Source organism: Odocoileus virginianus, chromosome 27 (genome assembly GCF_023699985.2).
Source record: "Odocoileus virginianus isolate 20LAN1187 ecotype Illinois chromosome 27, Ovbor_1.2, whole genome shotgun sequence".
NCBI classification, from domain to species: domain Eukaryota; kingdom Metazoa; phylum Chordata; class Mammalia; order Artiodactyla; family Cervidae; genus Odocoileus; species Odocoileus virginianus.
This window is the reverse complement of record NC_069700.1, coordinates 16508271-16532877: the sequence shown is the minus strand read 5'-3', so window position 1 is coordinate 16532877 and position 24607 is coordinate 16508271. Positions and strand designations below refer to the sequence as shown.

The window sequence follows — 24607 nt, the reverse complement described above, 5'->3', positions numbered from 1 at the left end:
AACTTTTGGCAGGGTGACTTGTCTGTTTTCCCAACTGTTGTTCATTTGCTGAGTTGTATCTGACTCTTTGCAACCCCATCAACTGCAGCACACCAGGCTTCCCTGTCCATCACCAACTCCCAGAACTTGCTCAAACTCATGTCCATTAAGTCGCTGATGCCATCCAACCATCTCATCCTCTGTCACCCCCTTCTCCTCACGCCCTCAATCTTTCCCAGCATCAGGGTCTTTTCCAATGAGTCGGCTCTTCGCATGAGGTAGCCAAGGTATTGGAGTTTCAGCTTCAGCATCAGTCCTTCCAATGAATATTCAGGAGTGATTTCCTTAGGATTAACTGGTTTGATCTCCTTATTGTCCAAGGGGCTCTCAAGAGTCCTCTCCAGCATCACAATTCAAAAGCATCAATTCGTTGGCACTCATCCTTCTTTATGGTCTCACAGCTGTACAGGATTACTAGAAAAACCATTTGTTGTTGTTTAGTCACTCAGTTGTGTCCAACTCTTTGTGACCCCATGGACTACAGCACACCAAGCTTCCCTGTCCTTTACCATCTCCCAGAGCTTGCTCAAACTCATGTCCATGCCATCCAACCATCTAACTTTGACTATATGGACCTTTGGCAGCAAAGTAATATGCTGTCTAGGTTTGTCATAGCTATTCTTCCAAGAAGCAAGAGTCTTTTAATTTTGTAGCTGCAGTCACCATCTGCAGTGATTTTGGAGCCCAAGAAAATAAAATCTGTCACTGTTTCCATTGTTTCCCCATCTATTTGCCATGAAGTGAATGGGACTGGATGCCATGATCTTAGTTTTCTGAATGTTAAGTTTTAAGCCAACTTTTTGACTCCTCTTTCACGCTCATCAAGAGGCTTTTTATTTCCTCTTTTTTCTGTCATAAGGGTAGTGTCATCTGCCTATCTGAGGTTGTTGATATTTCCCCCAGAAATCTTGATTCCAGCTTGTGATTCATCCAGCCCTGAATTTCACATGATGTACTCTGCATATAAGTTAAATAGACAGGGTGACAATATACAGGCTTGACATAGTCCTTTCCCAATTTTGAACCAGTTCCAACTGAGGGAGAGAGAAAACACTGAGTCAAGCTTTGTAAAGATTGTCATTAATAGATAACCTGGTAAACAGAGGAAAAGATCTTCTGCTGTATTAGGAGGCTTAACCCTGTGAAATAATTATTTCTAAATAAAATAAAGAGAAGAAAGAATAAGTTTCTGCTTTCTGGAAAGTGACGAAGTTGTGGTACCATCTTTTCACTGCAGATCTTTGCTTCTTAGTCTTTGGATCATTGGTTAAAAGTTTAAATATTTACACTATACAACTCAAACATCAACAGGAGGACACCAGCCGCTCTCTTCTGCCTCTTGACGTCATTCTAAACTGTCCATTCGGTGTAAGAAATAATGAGCTGAGAAGCAGGAAGAAAATAATTTTACTTTCAGAGCACAGATTGAGTCAGCTGGCTGAACAGTTGAAGATAACTTTTTTTCTCTCTAAATTAGCATTCGGGAAACTCTGAGAGGGAGTACATATGAAAGCATGTTCTATGGTGGGATTTTCTTTGCTATTTATAACAGCACAGTGAACTGATAGAATGGCGTGTGAAGAAAAGTGTGTCAAAGAATCAAATACGCAGATAGAATTTGTAGAAGGCACCTTTCACCACTTTGAGATAAATTATATGGACTGAAATATTATGAAAAACAACTTCTTTCCCTTCAACTTCTGGTTTACATGCCAAAGGTTATCAAGAAGAGACATTTCTCAGCCCCCTATTAATCTCCAGTAGCATCTCTAAAGACTAAAAAATAAATGATAATTTAGAGTCTTAATATAAAGCAAGATACAAAACTTTTTCAGAAAACATTGCTATTTTGAATAATCTGCACTCTACAATCTGAGTGAAAAACCATATGCTTGCTCTGCACACAGTTTCCACAGAAGGACAGACCCCTTTTCTGGACACAGGGCTGTACTGAGTACTTCACACACAAAAATTCTAGAGCCACCCATGTTTATAAATCCTTGATTTTTTTTTTTAATCACTCAGATTTCCAAACTGAGGGAGGTAGCAGGGCAGAAAGAACCAAATATCTGTACTCAAAAGACCTAAGTCAACTTAATAGCAGTTTGACTTTAGGCAAGTTACCTAACCCCTCAGAGGTTTCACTTCCCTTCTTCCACTTGGAGATGATGATCATTATAGTGATGATGATGATGGGGGATGGTGGTCACCTGCCCCCAAAATTGCTTAATGTTAATGGAGATAATGTCTGAGATCATGGGAAACCAGTAAGGGCTTACTGGTTAGTTACATTACTAACTTAATGTCAGTTAGTTTTTCATTGTGATTTTCTCAGCTGTCCCAGTCTCCCAAGTCTATACAATCTCCCTCTTCTACTCTTGGCCTATGATCAACAAAGACACAAGCTGACGAGAGCAGAGCTATGGAGACTGCTCACGACAAATGCTTCCCTGGGAACAGAGAGGTGCCTCTGGCTCATGAATTAACAAGCCTGACTGCTTGCTATCTGACCTCCACCATGTGACCAAGGCAGGGCTCAGAATAACTCCTTCACCAGAATAAGTACATGATTTCCTACCTTTTTTGGGGGGTGGTGACTAACCAATCTGGTCTCCCTCTAAAAATTCTTAGAGTTTTAAAATAAGCTATGGCAGTTTTCTTGTGGAAAGAGTCCCCTTTGCCTCAGTCAGGAATGCAGGAGGTGAAGAATCATATCTTCAACATTATCTTTACAATACACAGGCCCTTTCTCCAGGGTAAATATTTATCTACAGTAAACATACCCCAGTTACTGCCTTCCCATCACCACTTTACAGAGTACTTTCAAAAAAGTAACTTCATAAAGGCTGGGCTTTCTATATTTGTTAAACCATTTCTAATTTAAAGATAATGCTTATTGAAACTTGGATTATGTATATGTTAAGAGCATTTTAGGATGGTAATTAAGATTCTAAACAAAGCCTCTACAACATTTCCCCTAGTGGTGTTTTGCTTTGTTTTTACTTCCATTGCTGTTTAAAGATATTTTTCAATGGTAAAACCTCCTGGAGAAAAGCATAGTCATCTGTTTGCATATAAATTAAGTGCATGCTCAGTCGTGTCCGATTCTTTGCGACCCCATGGACTGTAGCCCACCAGGCTCCTTCTATCCATAGGATTTTCCAGGCAAGAATACTGGAGTGGCTTGCCATTTCCTCCTCCAGGGGAACTTCCTGACCCAGGAATTGAACTCATGTCTCCCGTGTCTCCTGTACTGGAGGATGAAGTCTTTACCAGTAAACTACCTGGGAAGCCCATGTGTTTATAGGAAGACAAACATTAGTTCAATGTTTAATATTAATAATTATACTTCACGGAATAGAAAATACATCAATAGGACCTACCCACTGTGAATTAATCACCAAATCTTTATTGAGTACCACTCAAAAAGAGTTAGAACAAGGGGACAGGACTGGTCAGGTTGCAAATGGCCCCAGCTGTAGGAAGGCAGACTGAAAAGTGGTCAACCCAGATCCTCCCCACTCCTGGAAAGACAACCGCTGGTGGCTCAGAAGCATTATCTTCTGTCTGAGAAAAGGCAACGTATCTTGTCGTTTATGTTATGAACTACAGTGCAGAAGACAGGAAAAGCCCTGCATGTCTTCCTAACATTAATGATACACCCAAAAGGCAGACGTTTATGCCTTTATAAGCTACTGGGCAACATTGAAAACTGCACATAGCAAGTCAGTAGCTTATTACCCACCCTTTGACCTGAGCAGGGGTTGGCAAACCATGACCTGCAGGCCAGACACAGCCCACTGCCTGTTTCTGCTCAGCCTGCAAAATGGCAGTGGTTTTTACAGACAAGCATTTGCAATCAATTTGATGATCAGGAACATTGACCTTCAACTCCAGTTAAGCAAGATATTATCACAAAGATAAAGAATTCCATTCTTCTCCTTAGTAGACTGTGCGCGTGTGTTAGTCACTCAGTCATGACTGACTCTTTGTGACCCCATGGACTGTAGTCCCCAGGCTCCTCTGTCCATGGAATTTTCCAGACAAGAATGTTGGAGTGTATTGCCATTCCCTTCTCCAGGGAATCATCCTGACCCAGGGATAGAACCTGGGTCTCCTGCATTGCAGGCAGATTCTTTACCATCTGAGCCACCAGGAAAGCCGCTTAGTGGACTGGTATTACCATAAAAAAGTGCCCAATTATTATATTTTGAATTTTGCCCATATAAAATGTGAGATTTTGTTTCCTCTCTTATTATGTATAAGTAAACAGTTTCCTCATTTTTTTACCTCTTGGCTCCCAAAGCCTAAAAGATTTACTTTCTGACTCTTCACAGAAAAAGCCTGCTGACCTCTGGTTTAGGTCATCAGGTTCCATCATTTTGCCTCTTAAGGTCATTGAGAGTTTCTTAACCATCTCTCCCACCAACTCTTCCCCTTTTCATGTCTGCTGAGAGAGTCCTATCATTTTTAAATCCCTTTTAAGAGGAGATTTGTTCCCTCTTAAATATTCTTTTTATGAGAACACATGTCCCTCAAATTACATTGCTCTGTAACATCAACTGCTAGGATGATGAAAAATTGATAGCTTAAGACAAAACCAAACACAGAACATGCTGGGTGGGAGAGGGTAGAGACAGGAGCATCCATCAGGTAAGGAGAGAGACAGAGGAGGACTAAGGCCCTATTCTCCCAGCCCGTGGATAAGTTAGGTGAAAGAAGGTAACAGTCAGGAGGTGTCCAGGGCCCCTCCCACTTACACCGCTGCATCACTTCAAGTCACTCTCCTCTTGGTGTGACTCTTTGGGTTCTTTGTCCCTGAGATCTGAAATCCTTGGACCTCCTTGTAAGAGATGATTGATGCACGAGCGTGACTCAGTGCCATCTTCTTGGCTTTTCCACACTTGTCACCCCAAGTCTCCCAATTCATCAAGGAGTGATAGTGCCAGACCCTGGGGCATCATTCAAAGAAACCACAAGTTGGAAATATAATCCCCTTTACATTAGGAGATTACACGGGATTAGCAGAACTTTGATCATCCTCAAAACAGTGCTGGCTCTTGCCCACTGCCCTCTTCTGTAAGACAGACCCGCCGGTGTCCACACAGCCTGCATGTTAATTCAAGGACAAGGAAGCCTTTTCAAAACAGGCATGAAGGAGAGGGTGAAAAACACCACCCCACACACCCTTGCACGTTTGGTAGGGCCACTTGGCTCCTAGTTGCTAAGCATTGAGAGGAGCTGGAATGTTCAGCACTATTAGACATCTCTGAGCAGTTCTAACTTGCTGGAGGGGAAAAGCATATTACTATTAAAAAGAGTTTGGGAGCAATTATGCACTGTCCATGAGACTGTAAAATGGTGCAGCCACTATGAAAAGCAGGTGCAGTTCCTCAAAAAATTACAAGTAGAGTTAATAAATGATCTAGCAATTCCACCTCTGTCCTTGTACCCAAAAGAACTGAAAGCAAGGTCTTGAAGAGATAGTTGTACATCCATGTTCATAACATTATCCACAATAGTCTAAAGGTAGAACAACACAAGTGTCCATAAGCAGATAAATGGGTCAACAAAATATGGTATGTACATACAATGGAATATTATTCAGCTTTAAAAAGGAAGAGAATTCTAGCATGCTCTAACCTGGATGAGCCTTGGGGACATTAAGCTTGGTGAAATAAGCTGGTCACAAAAAGACAAATCACTGTATAATCATGAATATGAGGTGTCTAGAGTTGTCAAATTCATAGAGACAAAAAAATGGCATGGTGATTGGCAGGGGGTGGAAAATAATAAATAAAATTAAAATAGGGGTGGCAGAGGAGGAAGTGGAAAGTTGCTGTTTAATGAGTATCGCTTCAGCTTTATAAGATGAAAAGAGTCCTGGAGATTGGTTCCACAGTAATGTGAATGAACTTAACACTACTAAACTATACACTTAAAAATGATTAAGATGGTAAATCTTACATCACATGCATTATATTTACATATATATTTCCACATTTAAAAAAAATTAGGAATAGCTATACCAAGAAACAGGAAAGAACAGGCAGTTCCTGAAAATCTGCAAAATGGTTGCTTTTTCTTGAGCTATGTAAACTTAACAGCAGGGAACTGAATTCTCATGTGAGATAGAAATGGTTCCAGGGAGCTGATTCTGGGCATATCTGACACAATCTTAAAAGGACTGTTTTCTCCATAACAGGATGTTTAAGAGTTAGATCTGGGAATTTTTCCTACCAATGTCTGCCTAGTTGGAAATCAGTTTTAGAATCTCTGAATAAATATTTTGAGGTTAGCGCTTACTGAAGCTCCTCTAAAAAAGAGGAGCATAATTAGCAGAGGCACCCCCGTCAGGAGCTTATGAACTATATAGGGATAGAAGATGGATTATTTTTTCACTCATTAAAGACTATCTGTTGATAGTCTACCATGGGCTAGATTCAGCTCTACTCAGCTCTGGGGATCAGCAGTGACTATGACAAAGCCCCAGCCCTGGTGAAGTTCTGCTGGTGGTAGAGGGAGCCAGACAGTAAACAAACAAGTGAAAACACGATGTGTCAGATGGAGAGACGTGTTATGGAGTAAAAGTAAGTGCAGGATGAGAAGAATAGAGCATGATGATCAGAGAAGGCTATTCTGGCCAATGCCCAGAGGCTTGAAGGGACTGCAAGGCTGACCTGGATATCAGAAGGGGAAGGTTCCAGCAAGAGTCAGAAGGCCAGTGTGGCTGCAGCACAACATGAGCAAGACTGAGAGCAGTAGAAGATTTGATCCAAGAGGTTCCTGGGGGCTGGGTTAGGGGGATGGATCCAGCTCCTGTATAGCCTTACAGGCCATTGTAAGCATTTGGGTTTTAGCTCTATGGGAGATGGGGAACCACTGGTGAAGGTTGAGCAGAGTGACATAATCTGATTTGCCTCTCAAAAGCATTGTCTGACTTCTGTCTGGGAAATAAAAATGGCATAAAGGGCAAAAGCAGGGGAACCAGTTAGGAGAAGATGACAACAGTCCAGAAGAGAACTGGTGGAGCTTACCAGGCCTGATAGTGATTGGATTCGGGGGCCGGGGGGGGGGGGGGGGGGGGGGGAGGCACCAAGGATGACTCCAAGACTCTGATCCAGACTTCTGGAAGGATGGGCTGCTCTTTATTGAGGTGACAAAGGCTGCTGGAGAAGTAGGCTTGGGGTGGAGGCAGTATTGCCCTGATGGGGAAGCAGGAATCTACTTGGGGACAGTTGAACTATAAACAGTGGATGACTTCATGAAGTCCCTCTCCACGTACCCAGCATAGTGGGCACTAGGAAATATCTGTTGAAATGTTAATGATAAAGCAGCATATACATAAGTGAGAATTATTCATAGATTTATCTCCAGCTTATGGAGATTGAGTCTTATCATCTGCATGGGCTGTTCCATAAAACTAGGAGCTGGGAAATGCAATACAAATTGTGCACAAACACTTAAGGGAAATTAAAGGAAAGATGGGGGTGGGGGAAGGGTGGGTCATATGGACAGGCTTCTGGCAGGTGAATATTTGGAGAAGAGGGCTTCATATCTTTGGGAGCACTGTTATGAGACACAGAATGACTGTGGAAATGCATCTGTGAATTCCTCTTCTTCATGTGGCCTGCCTGCATTTGGTGCTAGGTTCACCGTGTTAAGATGCGTGCATTTCTTGCCCTTTTGCTCCAAGGCTGTACATCCATAGCATCTCAGCTGAAAGACACCTCTTTAGAGGTTTTTGTACGTATTCTCCTAATAGGAGACAGGCAAGGGTCAATCCCATTGCTAAACTCCCTGCCTTTCTCCCCCTTCCCCAAGGAGATTATCAGTCTCTGTCAGTCACACATCCATTTAACAGTCAAGAACCAGCAATCAGCACATTCGCTTGTATTTTAACTCAAGCCCCACGAGCTGCATCTTCAATCACTTCTCTTTAATCCTAGAGGAAAATTGTTCTTCCTCCTGTAAGATAGTCTTTTGTATTCTTGAAAACCATTAAAAAAACATATTCACGTGCCAGTAATTGACCAGACCCTGCAATAGCCAGTCAAATAAACTCCACCACCAGCACTTGAGTTGACTAGTATATCTATGCCGACAAGAGGCCAAGTGTATTCTAAGTGCTGAAGAGACCCAAATGTCTGCAAATTAGGATCTGAAACACAGGGACGCACGCCCCACAGCTGTTGAACTTGAATTACTCTTTGAATGTGGCACCCAGGGCTGAGAGGCACTTCTCAGAGAGGCCTGTGTGCATTCGTTCTTCTAAACCCTGCCGGTGCCCAGAGCTTACGTCCTCATTCGGACTTTACCGCCGTCTTGGGTACAGGGAGCAAACAAGAGCAGGTGTTCAGATTTATATTCCTCAAGCAGCCCCTTGAGGCTCATTGAGGACAGGTCAGTGAAGGAAGAGGCTGAAATGAAGCCTTCCACCACACCCCCACCCCGCCCCGCAGTTCCCGTGCCTGCCAGCAGACAGCTGTTCCAGCCGCTTCCTGCTGCCGCTCATGAAAGCATAACTGCGATTCAATGAAAAATAATTTAATAGAGGGTTGTTTGGAGCAGCCCCTTACTTTGGAGATTGGCTGAAACCAAGGCACTTGGATGTGTTTCCATCGCTGTGAAATTTTCACCTCCAGCAGCCTGAGCAAGAATGACCTATTTTGAACGTGACAGCCGATGACACTTCTGTGGCGTGAATAATTTAATAGGTGCGAGAGCTCTGTCAACGCTGTGATATTACAGCAGCCCTGCCTGCCTGGCTAATTATGGAGGGTGACGGCGCCCCATCCCGTTGTCACGGCTCCTATCCGAAGCTGCCAGGGACATGGATTGTGTGTGAGCAGAGAAGGAAAGAGGGGAAGTGGGGCCAGGCCTGGCCCCTGCTACCAAAGAAGGCTTTGTGGGTCGAGCAAGCCATGCCACAGGAGTCAGATTTCCACTTTCCCATCTGCAAAGCGAAACTGTGCGGGGCCCACGGGGTTGGAGCTTGTATCCAGTATCTCGATCGATCTGGGAGGTGGAGGCTGGAAAAGGGTGATTTAGGAAGGAAAAAGGCACTGGATGCTGAAGCTAGCAGGGAGAGCTAATGGTTTCCAGGCCTCAGAGAGGAAACACCAGCCTTTTAAATATGCAGCTGGACTCTCAGCTCCAGGAGCAGGAATATGAACTGAGCGGCTGCAGAGAAGAGTGAACAGCTAGGAGGAATCTCAGTCGTGGCTTCAGAACCTTTCCCTTGTGTTCTAAGCCACCTTGATGCTCCCTTCAGCTCACTCTGGCTTTGCTTAAATGATAACGACAGCCAGGTAACCTCAGAGACCTGTTTCCAACGTGAATTGGACTCCAGAATAATGTCCATGAAGATGGTGAAGATAAACAAACAGTGAAAAGGTTTTAAGTAAAATGGTTTCTAGGTCCTTAATTCCTCCTAAAATCACCTCCTGAAGTTAACGATCTCTATTTCATGCATTACAGAGGGACCAGCCTTTAGATAGATTTGTGCATTGCTGGGGGATAGTAAGGAGAAAAGAAATTGAACAGGATTATGTGTAACAACAGATCTTGCCTAAAATTGAAAGAGAAATGAAAAATATTAAAGGAGTTACATAAAGAAAAAATATTTTTAAAAATATGAATGACTGGCTAAAAGCATATTTAAGACTTTTTTCAATAGTCAATAGGCTATTATTAATGTGCATCACTTAAGGGGGTATTAGGAAATGGATGGCTGGCTCACATGAGAATAATTCCAAGAAGGTTTATTTACAAAGAGATGACTTATGGAGGTCTGAATCAGTAGAGTGTTGGGGAACCAGAGGGCGGAATGAAGCCAACACCACCTGGCTCCAAAGGATGGGAGAGGAAGAGGTTTCTAGAACCTGCAAGGAGAGAGAACTATATAGAAAGGCTGCCTGGGGATGCGGAGAAGCAGTCCTCTTTTGTGAAAGGGTACAGCCAGCCCAATGTGACCTCAGAGGGGGGAACCTCAGAATTAACATCCTCACCTCACTCCTTTCCCCTCTCCTAATCTCTTTTGGGGCTGCCCATTGGCCAAACCCTACTGGACATCACTGGACGTTGATGTGGTCCCTCCATGGGGAGCGCCAGGGCACACAGCAGGAGTGATAAAGGTGGAGAAAGAACAGGAAGGGGCTGCGTGGGACAATCTACAAGCCACAGATTGAGCAATCACCTTGAAGAACTGTCCAGACAAATGTCTTCCTTTATGTTTCCCCTGATAATGGGAGGAAAAGGGAAAAGATTCATTATGAAGTGAAAGTCAATTTAAAACCTTAAGAAAAGCCTACATGCCAAGTACCTAGCACTGTGTGTATACGTGCGTCGTGATAGTTTCCAGTCACTTCTGCATTCATTCTGCATTATTTCATACTTCTTTTAATATCTTTGTGCAACAGTATTTGTTAAATTTATACTATTTACCTTCAGCCTTACTTGGTTCAGAGCTATAGGAGTTTGTAAAGTTAATGTTCTACCAAAATGTTTGTCAGTGTGGAGCAGAGTTCTCAAAATATAGTCTGAGGAGCCCTCAGGTTTCCCAAGATTCTTTCAGGGGGTTCCCTAAGGTCCTTAACAATTTTTAAAAATACAAGAGGATTTATGTTATGTTATATAAATAAATATTTGTTTTTTAAGAATTGAAGTATAGTTGATATACAATATTATATGTTACAGGTGTACAATATAATGATTCATAATTTTTAAATGTTATGTTTCATTTATAGTTATTGAAAATATTTGCTGTATTCCCCGTATTGTATGCTTGTAGCATATTTTACACCCAACAGTTTATACCTTTTAACCATGTGTCCCTCTCCTCTTACCCTCCCCACTGGTAACCACTGGTTTGTTCTCTATGAGTCTGCTTCTTTTCCATTATATTCACTAGTTTGTTGTGTATTTTAGATTCCACATGTAAGCGATATGCAGTATTTGTCTTTCTCTGTCTGATGTATTTCACTTAGCATAATGCCCTCCAAGTATCTATACATATAAGCTTGTGTCTGTGTGTATATATATAAACTATTAAATGGCTGGTCTAGATTACATTATTGAGTAATGGGGCTTGAGATCAAAAAATTGGGAAGTGATTTTTATAAATTAATTATTGCAGAAAATTACCACTCCTTGTAATATAATAGTAATATATGAGAAATCCAATCTCAAGTTGCTGGACAGGAGGGGGTTGTTTGCTACATGTGGGACGTATTTTATTTCCTGTCAGCCTTGAACATTTTGCTGACTATCTTTTACCCATGCACCTTCCAGGTCACTTGGTGCAGAAGCTAGAAGTGGGGGTGAAGGCGGGGTTTAAGATTGGATCATTTGCCTGAATGCAAAGGCCTGATTTCAGACCCCCTGAGGCATCCACTCCTGGGACATACTAAAATGCTAAGGGTGTTGGCCCAACTAGTTTCCCATTGTGCAAGCAGATATGTGTGACAATGGTAAGAAAACAACAGCATGAGATGCCTGCTCCCTTGAGAACCTTATCATCAGAACCAGACTTGGGCAAAGGAGAATGGGGTTCTGCTCTCAGCAGTTCAGAGAGCAGCGAGCAAGACTCAGCTGTCATTTATTAGGTTGGAACGTACTTCTATAGGTCCAGCTCTAATGTCAAAAAATACAGGCTTGTTAACGTACTTTTTCCAGGAGATAAGGTGGCAGAAGATAGCAGGGACACTATGTGCTCTCGTTCCAAACATAGTTGATAGCTACTGATGATTCTCTACACTCTTTAATATAGAAGTTACAATGCTGTAAGTGGTAGTAAGCATAGTTCCCAACATCAAGGAGTTTATAAACTGATGAGGAGATGTGTACCAAATAGTTAGGCTGCAAGGAAGGTGTGTAATAGGGTTGTATTCAGGGGACACACAAGGGACTTGCAGGAGGATACAGGCAGAGTTTGGAGGGCCAAGGAAGTCATTGGGAAAGGAGGCAGTGTTTAAACCAGGCTTTCTAGCAGGCAGGGTTTTTAGAGACAAACCTCAGAGGTTTTAAAAGAAAACATGATGGGCAATTCTCAGCAGAAAGTTCACAGGCAGTGGAAATGGCCTGAGCAAAAAGGTAGAAGTAGAAAATATCAAATATTAGAGCCCAAGGAAGCTTGGTGATCAAGGGGTCCAAATCCTTCATTTGACAAGTAAGGCCCCCGAGATCACAAGGGTCGAGATTTGTCCTGAGTTTACAACCCATGTGTTTCAACTGAAGTCTTTTTGTAACTCAAAACACTTTTTGTAAGGCTGTTTCCCAGACTCCGTCATGATAGGAAGAGCCAAGGCTTAGACTGGGTACTGTGGAGAGATGGGGATGCAGCTGAAAGGCTTCTGGAAACACACTGTGGTGCCACGAGGGCCGGGCACCTGTTGGGACCTTACCCAGGCCCGAGCGTCCCAAAGTACGTTCTCAGACAACTGTAGCAGAATCGTCAGCGTGCTCGTTCGAACGACTGAATTAAAAAATCAAAATCTGCATTTTAAACTCCATCCCAGAGTGATTCTTATGCACTCCATAAACTAGAAAAATAGAAATAAAGGAGGGGAGGAGGAAGGAGCGGGCGGGACGTGTGAGGAGAGTAACACGGAAGCATACACATTACCATATGTAAAATAGATAGCCGATGGGAACGTGCCGCATGGCTCAGGGAACGCAGACCAGGGCTCTGTAACAACTAGAGGGGCGGAAGAGGGAGGGAAGTGGGCGGGAGCTTCAAGAGGGAGGGGACATAGGTGTACCTATGGCTGATTCCTGTTGATTCATTATCCTTCCATTAAAAATAAATTTAATTATAAAAAAACAAAGGAAACAAAGAAAGATTGGTTATAGCGACAAGTGAAACATTAGTAGATGTGAGCAAGGTGGAGGGTAAAGTAGGAGAGAGGAGTTCTAGCACCTTCCTTTTTCATGGCAGCATTCCCAGTCATGATTTGGCCATGCAGTTGGGTGACCAAATGCCTGTGGAGGAAGGTCATAAGAGTAGAGAAGGAATTGCAGAATCAGGATATTAGATATGCTATCCACCTGGATATTAAACATCATAGTTCTGAAGAAAGATTCTATTTTAGCTGGATCTGGCTACCTGTCTCCAGGACTAGTTAACTAGACAGAGAGTAAAAGCCCGAATACACGAGCATCGCAGGCAGAAGGAATACATAGAGAAATACAAATGGATAGAGGTCCCTAGGTAAAAGCAGATCTCTGGCACCTTGAGATTAGAGCACTCACTTCACTTCATAATGGCAGTGGGTCTTCGGACATGTTCTGAATCCTGCATTAAATATCTGATGCTCTAAATCAGGAAACAATTGGCTGCACTTCAGATGCTCTTCTGCTTTCTTCTAATGAATTGTGCATTTACTAAGATTGATTGGTGGTGCAAAGAACAGTCAGCCTGGCTGGCATGGCCAATTCTGTCCCCTAAACAAAATCTGGCCTTAAAAATGCCCATGAGGGGAGAACAATGAAACTCAGTTTTCAGAAAAGACCCTTTTCAGTGCTGCTGAAGTTCAAACACCCTGTTTTATGGCACCAAAAATAATCACAGTTCCCATAGCACCCATACTACTTCCTCTTTCATAACACCCACCTCAGTTATTTACAGCTGTCCTTACAACCAGGCTCCTCAAGATGGGTTCCATGACTTTCCTGTTTATCTCTGTGGTTCCTGCCCTTAGCAGAGTGCCTGGCACTTGAGTTGAAACAATAGTTTATTGAAATAATAGCTATCATTTTTCCCTACTGCTGCTGCTAAGTTGCTTCAGTCGTGTCTGACTGTGTGACTCTCTGGACTAGCCCACCAGGCTTCTCTGTCCGTGGAGTTTTCCAGGCAAGAATCCTGGAGTGGGTTGCCATTTCCTTCTCCAGGGGATCTTCCCGACCCGAGGATCGAATCCGTGGCTCTTACGTCTCCTACATTGGCAAGTGGATTCTTTACCACTAGCACTCCCTGGGAAGCCCTCATTTGTCCCTGCTGCTAAGTCATTTCAGTTGTGTCCGACTCTTTGTGACCCCATGGACTACAGTCCGCCAAGCTCCTCTGTCCATGTGATTCTCCAGGCAAGAATACTGGAGTGGGCTGCCATTTCCTTCTCCATCGTTTGTCCCTTGGGCTGTTAAATTAAAATTGATACATGGATGGGGACTAGGGGTGGGCTGGGGGATTTGTGTTAAACTGTTGACTGCTTTGGAAAAAGTCATTTCTTTCCATTGGTGTGAAAGTGCAACAAAATCTCACACTAAAGGAGATTTCTATAATATCCCCACCACAGATGCCTAACAAGCTCTGGGCTTCACTGTTTTCCTGGATGAGGTTCCCAGGGCTACACCAGTGTATCTCTGAATGCTTCAAGCGGTCAAGTTTTCAAGACAGAATTGGAGAGCCCTCACCAGAAATTAAATCAGCCAGAACTTTGATCTTGGGCTTCCAGCCTCCAGAAGAGTGAGAAAACACATTTCTGTTGTCTAAGCCCACCCAGTATATGGTATTTGTTATGACAGTCCTTGCAGACTAATATAGTGGGGAAACAGAAATCTACTTCTCTTCAGGGTGGGTGTTAGACCCTGCTCTTCCCCCTAGATTTTTCCTAGGTAGTCTATTATAATCTATTCTGATTTGTAATAGACTACTAATGGTAGTGATGCTAATCTGTGGTAGCTCTTATTTCTCCCAAGACTTTTCCTGCATAACTGTACTTCTTTCCAGGCTTCTTTCTCTAGAATGAGGTAAATGGAGAAATGTTTGGAACCACTAGACTCTACATAATTAACCATAAATCAAAGTGGCGGTTGCCCAGCATCTCAGGAGATGTTAAGATCTAAGATGCTATGAAAGTTCTGAAGTGAGAATGTAGGGAAAGAGGTAAGAGATCTGAGGGAAACAGATACAGACTACAGTACTGAAACTGGATCTTAATGAATAGATGTGGCTGTTAGGAAATGGGCTATGGGCATGGAGATCGGTTGGGGGTGGGGCTGAAGAAGGAAGTAAAAAGATCAAGGTAAGAGTCCAGGTGTGCTCCAGAAAGGCAGAGTTATTAGTCTTTCATTCACTAATTAGTTTTTAAGCTCCTGCTCTGTGCTGGGGATACCACGATGTATAAGACAGAAACAGTCTCTGTCCTTGTGATCTCATACTGCATGCACCACCTGAGAAGCCCTATGATTTCACAGTTCAATGAAAAAGAGACCAAGGACAACTAAAAAGGTAAAAAGAATCATTTCAATTTACAACTGGTGCTATAAAAGACACAGTGCGTTAAAAAAGAAGAATTGAGAGGAAGAATATACTTAAAGATGTGGGTGATCAGGGAAGACCTCTCTGAGAAGTGATTTGGCACATTTAGGGAACTGAAAGAAGGCCCCTGTGACCTTAGTGACCTGAGCTTAGTAAGAGAGAGGCTGGAGACGTAAGTAAGGCTGAAAAGGATTGGCTCACCAGGATTTGTAAGCATTGTCATGGATTTTGGATTTTATTTTATAATAAGTGAGGAATGAAGGCAGTGTTTTAAGCAGGATAGCAACCACAACATAATTTTTATTTTTAAAGGTTACTCTTTCTGTATTAGTTATCTATTGCTACATAACAAGTGGTCACAAATTCAGCAGTTTAAAACAGCACATGCTTATTATTTCACAGTTTCTGTGAGTCAGGAGTTCAAGCTTAGCTTCAGGCTGCAATCAATGTGTTTTCTAGGGCTAGGGTCTCATCTGAAGGCTTGACTGAGGAGAGATCCACTTTTGAGCTAATGTGATGGCAAGATTCCATTTCTGTGAGCTACTGAACTGAGGACCTAGGTCCTTGTCATATGACAGCCTCCAACATGGCAGCTTGCCTTAGCAAAGCCCGAAAGGGACAGATTCAACTAGCAAGATAGACATCAAAATCTTTCATCATCTAATCATGGAAGTGATATCTCAGCCCATTTGCCATATTTTATTGGTTAGAAGTAGGTCACTAGGTTCACACTCATGGGGAAGGGATTACATGAGGGTGTGAATACTAAGGGGGTGGGAATCAGTAAGGACCATCTTAAAGTTGTCCCACCACGGTGAAGAATGGATTCTAGGGAGGGGCTAAGTGGAGTTGAGATAAAGTGATACAGGCTAGAGATGAAGGGTCTCAGAGAACAGTGGTGGTAGTAGAGCTGGAGAGAGGTAACCAAGAATGTGCACTGTCAGAGACAGAGCAACAGGTTTTGTTGGTGAATTGAGTGTGAGAAGCAAGAAGAAAGGGGCATCAGTAATGACTTCCTGATTTCTGGCCCTCTAGCAATGGGTTGGATATTGGTGCCATTTATTCTATTTTTAACGAAGATGGTTAAGAATAGGGGAGGATCAGTTTTGGTTTATGAGGAAGAGAATCAAGAATTGGCCAGCAAAAAATTAATAGGAATTTATGGGTACTCGGATAGTGGACCTTAGAGGAGAGTTCTGAGTTGGAAATGTAAATCTGGGAATCTTTTTTTTCTATATTGATTTCTTTGGGTTGTGTCGGGTCTTAGTTGTGACTCACTGGCTCTTCGTCGGGGCATACGGGATCTTTCATCACACCACGTGAGCTCAGTAGTTGCAGCGCGGGAAAACTGGGAATCTTTAGCACAAGAACATGACTTAAAGCCCTGAATGAATAGATGAGACCCCACTGCAGGGCCTTGAATACCCATCTAAGATGTTCATGTGTATTTAGACCTCCATTTAGGCCTCTGTAAAGTGCCTCAACCTACCTTTAGAATCACTTTTCACTTGTCCTAATTCTAATTATCTTTTAAGGAGGATATCCAGGTTCCATCCTCTCTCTCCTGCTGGTTTTGCTTACTCTGGTGGGAGGAGGGAAGAGTTTATCTTCTGATTTAATCCTACCTGTCCTTGTGGTCTGTTTCACCATTGTCTTAAACAATGTCATTCGGTTCCCATACTTAATTGGGTTATCACCATTTAGGTTGTAAACTATTTGAGTGGGGCATGAGGAGAGCATTCTTTCTCCACCCCCCGCCCCCATCCTTTTCTCAGATCTCCACAAATACTTATTTTGTGAATGAATGTTTCAATAGCAGTTTTATTTATGGCCATTGTAGTAGCTATCAAGAGGCCAAGAAATGCTATAGGAGTTGTGGAACTGTTTGGACCTTTGTGACTCTCAAATTTATTGAGGCTGGAAAGGACTGGGGGGTCATCAAATAGGTGAAAGAGAAAGGAGGTAGAATAAGGAAATATCTGCAAAACCTGGGCTCAGCTGTCAAGTATCAACAAGCATACAACAGGGATGAATCCAGGTCCAGGATGAAGGGAACAAAGATATATGACAGACAGGATGGCAGGGCCACCATCATCCAAGTTCGCAAGTGTCAAAATCCAGCTTTTGCACAAGTATCTAAAGTTTATTCAATTGTGTCACCTTGGACAAGTCACCGTAACTCCCTTGAATCTTGGTTTTCCCATCCATGAAATGGGAGCATTAATACCTACTACAGACTTATCAGTCAGTTCAGTCGCTCAGTCATGTCTGACTCTTTGCAACCCTATGGACTGCAGCACACCAGGCCTCCCTGTCCATCACCAACTCCCAGAGCTTGCTCAAACTCATGTCCATCAACTCGGTGATGCCATCCAACCGTCTCATCTTCTGTCATCCCCTTCTCCTCCTGCCCCCAATCCCTCCCAGCATCAGGATCTTTTCAAATGAGTCAGCTCTTCGCATCAGGTGGCCAAAGTATTGGAGTTTCAGCTTCAGCATCAGTCCTTCCGATGAATATTCAGGACTTATTTCCTTGAAGATTGACTGGTTTGATCTCCTTGCAATCCAAGGGACTCTCAAGAGTCTTCTCCAACACCACAGTTCAAAAGCATCAGTTCTTCAGTGCTCAGCTGTCTTTATTGTCCAACTCTCACATCCATACATGACTACTGGAAAAACCATAGCTTTGACTAGGTGGACCTTTGTCAACAAAGTAATATCTCTGCTTTTTAATATGCAAACTTACAGTCAGGAACAAATGATACAGTGCTTGTAAAGTATCTGCTTCAGTGAAAGTCGCTCAATCATGTCTGACTCTTTGTGACCTAAAGTCTTTGTGACTGTAAAGGCCATGGAATTCTCCAGGTCGGAATACAGGAGTGGGTAGCCGTTCCCGTCTCCAGGGGATCTTCCTAACCCAGGGACTGAACCCAATCGTACATTGCAAATGGATTCTTTACCAGCTGAGCTACCAGGGAAGCCCATCTGCTCCAGAGTCTAGCGTATAAGAAGAAAACCAATGAACGGTAGCTTTTAGCAGCCTAAGGATTATGTCAAGTCAAGCTAACTCACTAGGGACACATATTGGCCAGAATACCAATTATTGAACACATACGAGGAATAACTTGCCAGGAAGACTGGAATGTTCGTATCATGTGGTCAACACATTTTCTCTCCTGAAGGAAAGTCTCTTTGGGAAAAATGAGTGCTGTTAGGAACTATTTAGTCAGTTGGAAGAAGGACAGAGGGAGGTGGGTGTGGAAAAATCCAGCTGTCATGAAGCGTGCAGCCTGTCAAGGCACTCACTGCTCAGGCTCTCCTACATAGTCTAAGGCAGTGACCTGGTGACCAGGGCTTGCTCTTGGGTGCCCTTTCTAGGCTTCAAGTACACCCTGCTCCTCCTGTTGAATCCTTAGGTCAGCTATGATGTAGCCAGTTAGACTATGGTTTGTCTCAGAATCCAGGTGTGATGATGCAGTCTCATTATCACCACTGGGTAAGGACACAGTGTCCTCAAATGTTCTCTTTTGGTCCACATCTAAACTCACTGAGTCTCACCCAGGTTGGGAATAGGGATGCACCATTCTACTTAACATACTCTAGGTACACAGTTCATTCAGGATGATGACTTTACAGATAAGGAAACTGAGACTTAGTAAGAGATTCCCTATTTAAGAAGAGGCAGAGACCTTGTCTATGGGTCCTTGTACACTCCCAGGATTGGACAGTTTCCACTCCAAAGACTATTTCCATGGAGTGTCTTTGCCTGTCAGCTCCACACTTTCCTAAAGAAAACAGATTATGTATAATTCTAATCTGCCAAAACAAAATAAGACAATTTTGTTTCTCCCCATTGCTATGAGATCCCGCTGCTCAAACAAGCTCTAGCCAGAGCCCACACAAAGCAAACGTCAAGGGGGCTTTCCAACACGACACTTGCCAGGGGCAACCAACTTCACACACACAGACACACACACACACACACACACACACACACACACACAGACCCACACACACTCATGCACGCACACGTCACCGATGTCGCCCCAGCGCATTGTTTCGATGCACAGCCTCTCTTTGAAATCCCAAAAGGTTAGCTGAAAGAGCCTTTGCTGGCCTCGGCTGTTCCAAAGCCCTCGGTCCCCTGCGCGAATTCCAGGGATAACTCCAAAGCGGTGACACCAGCCCGTGCCAAGGACCTCGGCGTGGCGCGATCAGCTGGCGGCCGACAGCAAAGCGCAGCCTTTGGAGCTGGGCTGGAGTAACTGTCAAGCAGCTGGCTCCCCCGCCCCGCCCCGGCGACGCCGCGGGCCCCGCGCCCGCCCCGCCCCTGCGCTCCCCGCCCCCCGCCCCCAGCGCGGCCAGCACCGCGCTCGCTCCGCGCGCAGCCGGCCCCGCAACTTCAGCCCGCGCCGCCGCTGGCTGCCGCGAGCTGAGGCGGGAGGTCGGCCGCCGGCGCCGGGGCCTGGACGCGGGCCCCGAGCGCGTCCCGCGACCCTTTGTCCCTTTTCCCGAGTGAGCGCGCTCAGGCTGTCTGCAGAGCCGAGGTGCGGGCGGCCCCGGGCATTGCATTGGCACGGAGGCTGTTATTCTAAGCCGGAGACCTCAAGTGTCCCCCTGTCATGACAAGGAGCCTTCGTCTTTAGGTATGTGCACCTTTTTATTTGTTCTTTTTTTGCTGCTGATCTTGCTGACAGTCCGGGTGAGGTCTCTGTGGCGAGGGTGTCGTCGGCTTGAATGAGTGTCGCCTGTTAAGGAGCCCTTGGGACCGGGGCGTCCTTGGTTTCCTCCGCCTGGGAGCGTTCGCGTCTCTGATGCCCACAGGATAGAGACGCTAAGTTACGGGGCAGTAAGGGGGCACAAGCACTTTTGAAGGCAGAACGGAGGGATGCCCAGGAACGTGGAAGGACCGGCCCAGAAGATGGTGAGGGGCCCGCGGCAGTGCCCGGGGACTGGAGCGTTGTTTCTGGGGCGAGGACGTGCGTGGCTGGACATTAGGTGCCCGGGGAGGGGGCTTGGTGCGAGCGCTTCGGGATGCAGGTCCTAAGGTGCTGGTTGCAGCGGAGCGACTTCCGGCACTGTCAGCACCCACGGGGAGTCCCGCTCGCATCTGGGATTACAGCCTCTGGGATGCTAACTTGCCCCAGGCTGCCCGGATTCAGCTTGGCTACGAACCAGCGTCATCCCTCCGAGTCTGGATTCCAAACCGGCAGTGTGAGGTGGGGGAACGAGAACTGGGCGGGGAGCAAGAAGGGGAAATGTGTGGCACTGATGCCAACCAGCGTCTAGAAAAACGAAGGGGTAAGGCGTATCGATGCACCTGAAGACGGAGCACCGGTGCAAGTTTCCGTGGCTTGGGAGATGGTCTAGGAAAAAGAAGCATCTGCACCTCTGTTACCGCGAGACCGTAACCTCCTGTCCCCCTCCCCCAGGATGGTGGGAGCGCATAGAGAGCCCCAGTCTAGGAGAAGGTAGCTGCTGTTGGCAATGAGACGAGCGGAAGCCATCCAGATGTTAAGGTGGGAGAAATGCTGGGCTGGTCGCTCGTGCGAAGTGACAGCTCCCGCGGGAGCAAGAGAGCAAGTGGAAAAGCGAGATAACCGGACGGACTTCTGTTGGGGGAGGGGCGGGGGTGGTGCAGAGGGGATGTTGGCAGCGTCGAGGGTCCTTATCCTGAAGATACCAACGTGTTGCTCGAGTGAGTGACAGAGAGGAAACGTCTAAGCTTGGGGGCCGGGGGAAACAACCATGATTGTCTTGGAAACCAGTCTGGATCTGTCTTTTCTCCTCTCTCCTCACTTGCTCTCCACCCACTGCCAAGTTCTAGGACTGTGACCAATCGTCCTTCCTAAAGAGACTGTACTTGTGCTCTGTATGGGACTGGGCATCTCCTCTGAGCCTTTGCCCCTTTGTTATCTGACACGTGATCACTTCTTCCTTTTTGTTTCCTATCACGTCTACCTGGCTCCGAGTATGTTCCTCTAGTCCTAGCCACCCCCAGTTTAGTATATTCATGCTCACTTATTTCCCCTCTTCCTCTTGCTTCTCCAGCCCTTTCAGAACAGCCTCTGATTTTTCCCTCTCACCCCCGCTGTCTGCCTCCTTTGTGTCTCCATCAGACTGTTATAGCTGCTGTTCCAAGCAGGGCATGTCAGCTGTGAACTCTTCAAGAATGAACATCATCAGGCTACTCTCCAGTGGTTAATTAGGAAGCAGCCAGTGGCTAACCTGCTGTAGGAACAAATTGCAGGGGTGTGTCTACTCAGGGGAAGAGCCACTAGAGAAAGGGGTCTCCCTGCTCTTCCCCACCCCTCCTAGCCCAGCCCTCACGGTCAGCCTCTTGTGCCCAGCTCCCCCTGCTGCAGAGATGCTGCCAAATCCTGGCTGTTCCCCAGGAAGCTGATGCATTTGTCTGTCCAAAAATCTGCTGCATCCAAACATCTGAAAACCTAAAGAGTGGAGATCTGTTTAAATCAAAACGTACTGCGTATGTTGCTTTTCTGAAAGGCCCCCAGTGGGTGCCGCTTCTCTCTTCCTCTGCCAGTCCAGTGTGAGATTTTGGTTTTGACTATTTTATCTTCAGTATAAATATAAAGAAATCCCAAGCTAGAGTGAGGAAAAACTGAAAGCCTGCACTGGGGACTTGCCTTGCCTAGAATTCTGTGTACTCAAACACAAATGCTGGCAGTGACTCTCTTCTTTCTGTTGACTGCAAAGTCAGATTATTTCCAGCAGAAAACGAACACATAGATCCCTCTTCAAGGGTGACCTGGAGAAACCAAGGGGCCTGGGAAGGAGATATTTATGTCTGTGGGTGTCACTTCAAAATTCTACTCTTTAGTACTGAAGTGCGTTGACTTGGGGCCCTCCCGATGACAGTCAGGTGTCCTACCCTAAGCCTGAGGTTGCTGTGTGGATGCATCCCTAGTGTGATAAAGCCCCACAGCCCAGCTGTGATACCAACCACGTGCCCAGCTGTGACTATAGCCAAGTCCCTGCTCTGCTGGATTTGGGGTTAATTCATGTATTATTGACTCACCCCTCGGCATCAGGAGACTGAAACACAGACAGAGGCCATTCTGTAGGGTGAACAGCGCAGCCTGCACTTTTCATGTGAAATGGTAGAGTTGGGTGAACAGCCGTCCCTGGGGTTGAAGTGTTTGCAAACCAGTGTTTTCCTTTACTGTTCATTGTGTTCAGTGAGTTGTGGGAAAAGATAAAAGGCTGTCTTGTTTCTCTTCTGAAAAGAAGTCAGAGATCTAAACTCAGTTTCTTCCTTTTCTTGGGAGGAAGTGGTGGTAAAAGTGAAAGTCTTATTTTGTTTATACAGTGGGTACTTCTTGGGGCAGTGGCAGATATTTGACCTTCCACGTGGACCTCCTCCGCCCTGGTGGCCATGGCCCGGGCCTCGTGCTTCTGAACGGCTCCTTTACCAAGGTTATTTTCATCTGCCAAGCCCAACTCCACTGACTTGGAGGAGATAGACAGCTTGTGTTTGTGGCCATTCAACCAGAAAAGAATACTAGCTGAAAAGAGACAATGAAGCAAGGGAATTGGGGGTGGGGGTAGGGAGAGAAGGTACAGATAGGCCAGCAGCACATAATTGGTTCCCCAAAGGCAAACCTAGACACGGGGTGGCTCCGTGAAGCCGTTGTCATGTAAACACCCCATAGTGTGATTATTAGAAAGATCTGTTCAGAAAAGGAGAGCGATTATGACTATGCGCCTTTTCCTCTGGAGGGAACCCTCCTTGGCTTCATTCCCCTCCACTTTTGAAATCATATCCTTATAGACGGTTTCTCCGCACATTTTCCCCCTGAAAATGAAAACCTCCCCCATTGTGCACATGGAGGCCTTCCAGCCGAATCCACGAAACAAAAGCACTGAATGCACAGATCTTGAATGAATTAATACTGAAACACCCACACGTCCTCCTCCCTCTTCCTATCTCCTCTCTGAGGCCACCAAGTTCCTCGCTGGGGGAATGGCCAAGGTTTGTTGTTATTGTTGGGGGGTGGTGGGTTGTGGGGGTTTTTTTGGTTACAGTGTACTTATCCCACTTTAGTTGGAAATATTCCCTCAAAATAATAGATGTTTTTCTCGAATGTGGCCAGTTACCTAGAAAAGATCGTTTTACACATGGCCCGATGCCGGGTGCCCTCCCTGGACACCACGGAGAAAAGAAACCACTGCGATTTATTTTCTTGTGCCCATCGTTTACATGACACTGATGAGCACCGCGTGGAGGAGATGAATGTTTTCACGCGTCCATCACACTAATTAAAAAAAAATTAGATTTCTTTTCAACAGTGAGAGCAAATGAGGTGCAATGTTTCTGTGTTTCATAAGCTCAAAATGAGCTCTCCACCAGATGGAGGATGGCTGTGTCTTAGACAAAGGGAATGTTTTTCACGCCATTTAGCATTCAAATATAATAAAGTGATAAACAAATATAATAAGTATAATAAAGTGATGAATAATCATTTGTATTTCTGAGATGGATTGGAAGTCCAAGTCTTAAATTACAGTGTTCTGTAATTTAAGGGAGCACTGGGATCTGGCCAGAATTAAATTTTTCATTCAATATAAAAGTGTGAAATACTGATCATACCTTCTAGGAAGTGCACAGTCTGGTAGAGAAGGAGGAGGAACCCAGCTGTGTTGGCCAGAGTGCTGGCCGCGTTTCTTGGTTTGCCCTCCTGACATCTCTTGTCTCAGCATAAGCATAAATGTTAATAGCACCCCTTTCACTCAGAAGGATTCTGGCTCGGTCACCCTAGCAAAGGGGCTAAGAGAGGTCAGAGGAAGGCTGTGACTGGAGTAGTCAGTGAGGATTTCATCATCTTTGGTAAGATTATAGATAAATGGAAGGGAGAAGAAAAGACTCTCCAGATAAGAAGACTAGGAAGATTGTGAGCTCTCTGAGGGCACAGAGGGCCCATCTTGTTCACTACTGGGTCCTCAGGGCTTACGTGCTGCCTAGCAAGTCACAGGCATCCAGTGTGAACTCACTGCCTGTGACCTAGATTTAAGATCAAGATGAAGGTAGAACAGTTCAGGACAGCAAAGCAGTGTGCCTGGCAAAGGTCAGATGGGCACAGTTATGAAATAAGGCTATTAATAACGGCAATGGTATTAGAACCAGGCTGGTGATGACCATCCTGAAAAACAACCTATGTACAGAACAATGCCTTACAACTCTTTCTTGTGTAAGTCACTTGTCTTTGGGGTTTAATGCTGTGGCTTTCACCTCTAGCACTGGAAGTGATCTCTTTCTCCTCAAGCAGATTGTTCAGGAAGGAACTGAAG

General features: G+C 44.9%; 1 protein-coding gene across 7 annotated transcripts in view; it reads left to right on the top strand.

Annotated features, from left to right (window-relative positions):
* RIPOR2 (RHO family interacting cell polarization regulator 2) overlaps positions 1–24607 on the top strand; it is a 218757-nt gene that overhangs the window by 114976 nt on the left and 79174 nt on the right. Inside the window, exon 1 of one of the 7 annotated variants that reach the window (XM_020892278.2) lies at positions 19677–19944. The exons of the other annotated variants lie outside the window; for them this stretch is intronic. The gene's annotated coding sequence lies outside the window, so the exon portion shown is untranslated. Of the gene's footprint in view, positions 1–19676; positions 19945–24607 lie in introns of those variants that run through there. 7 annotated transcript variants of the gene reach the window in all.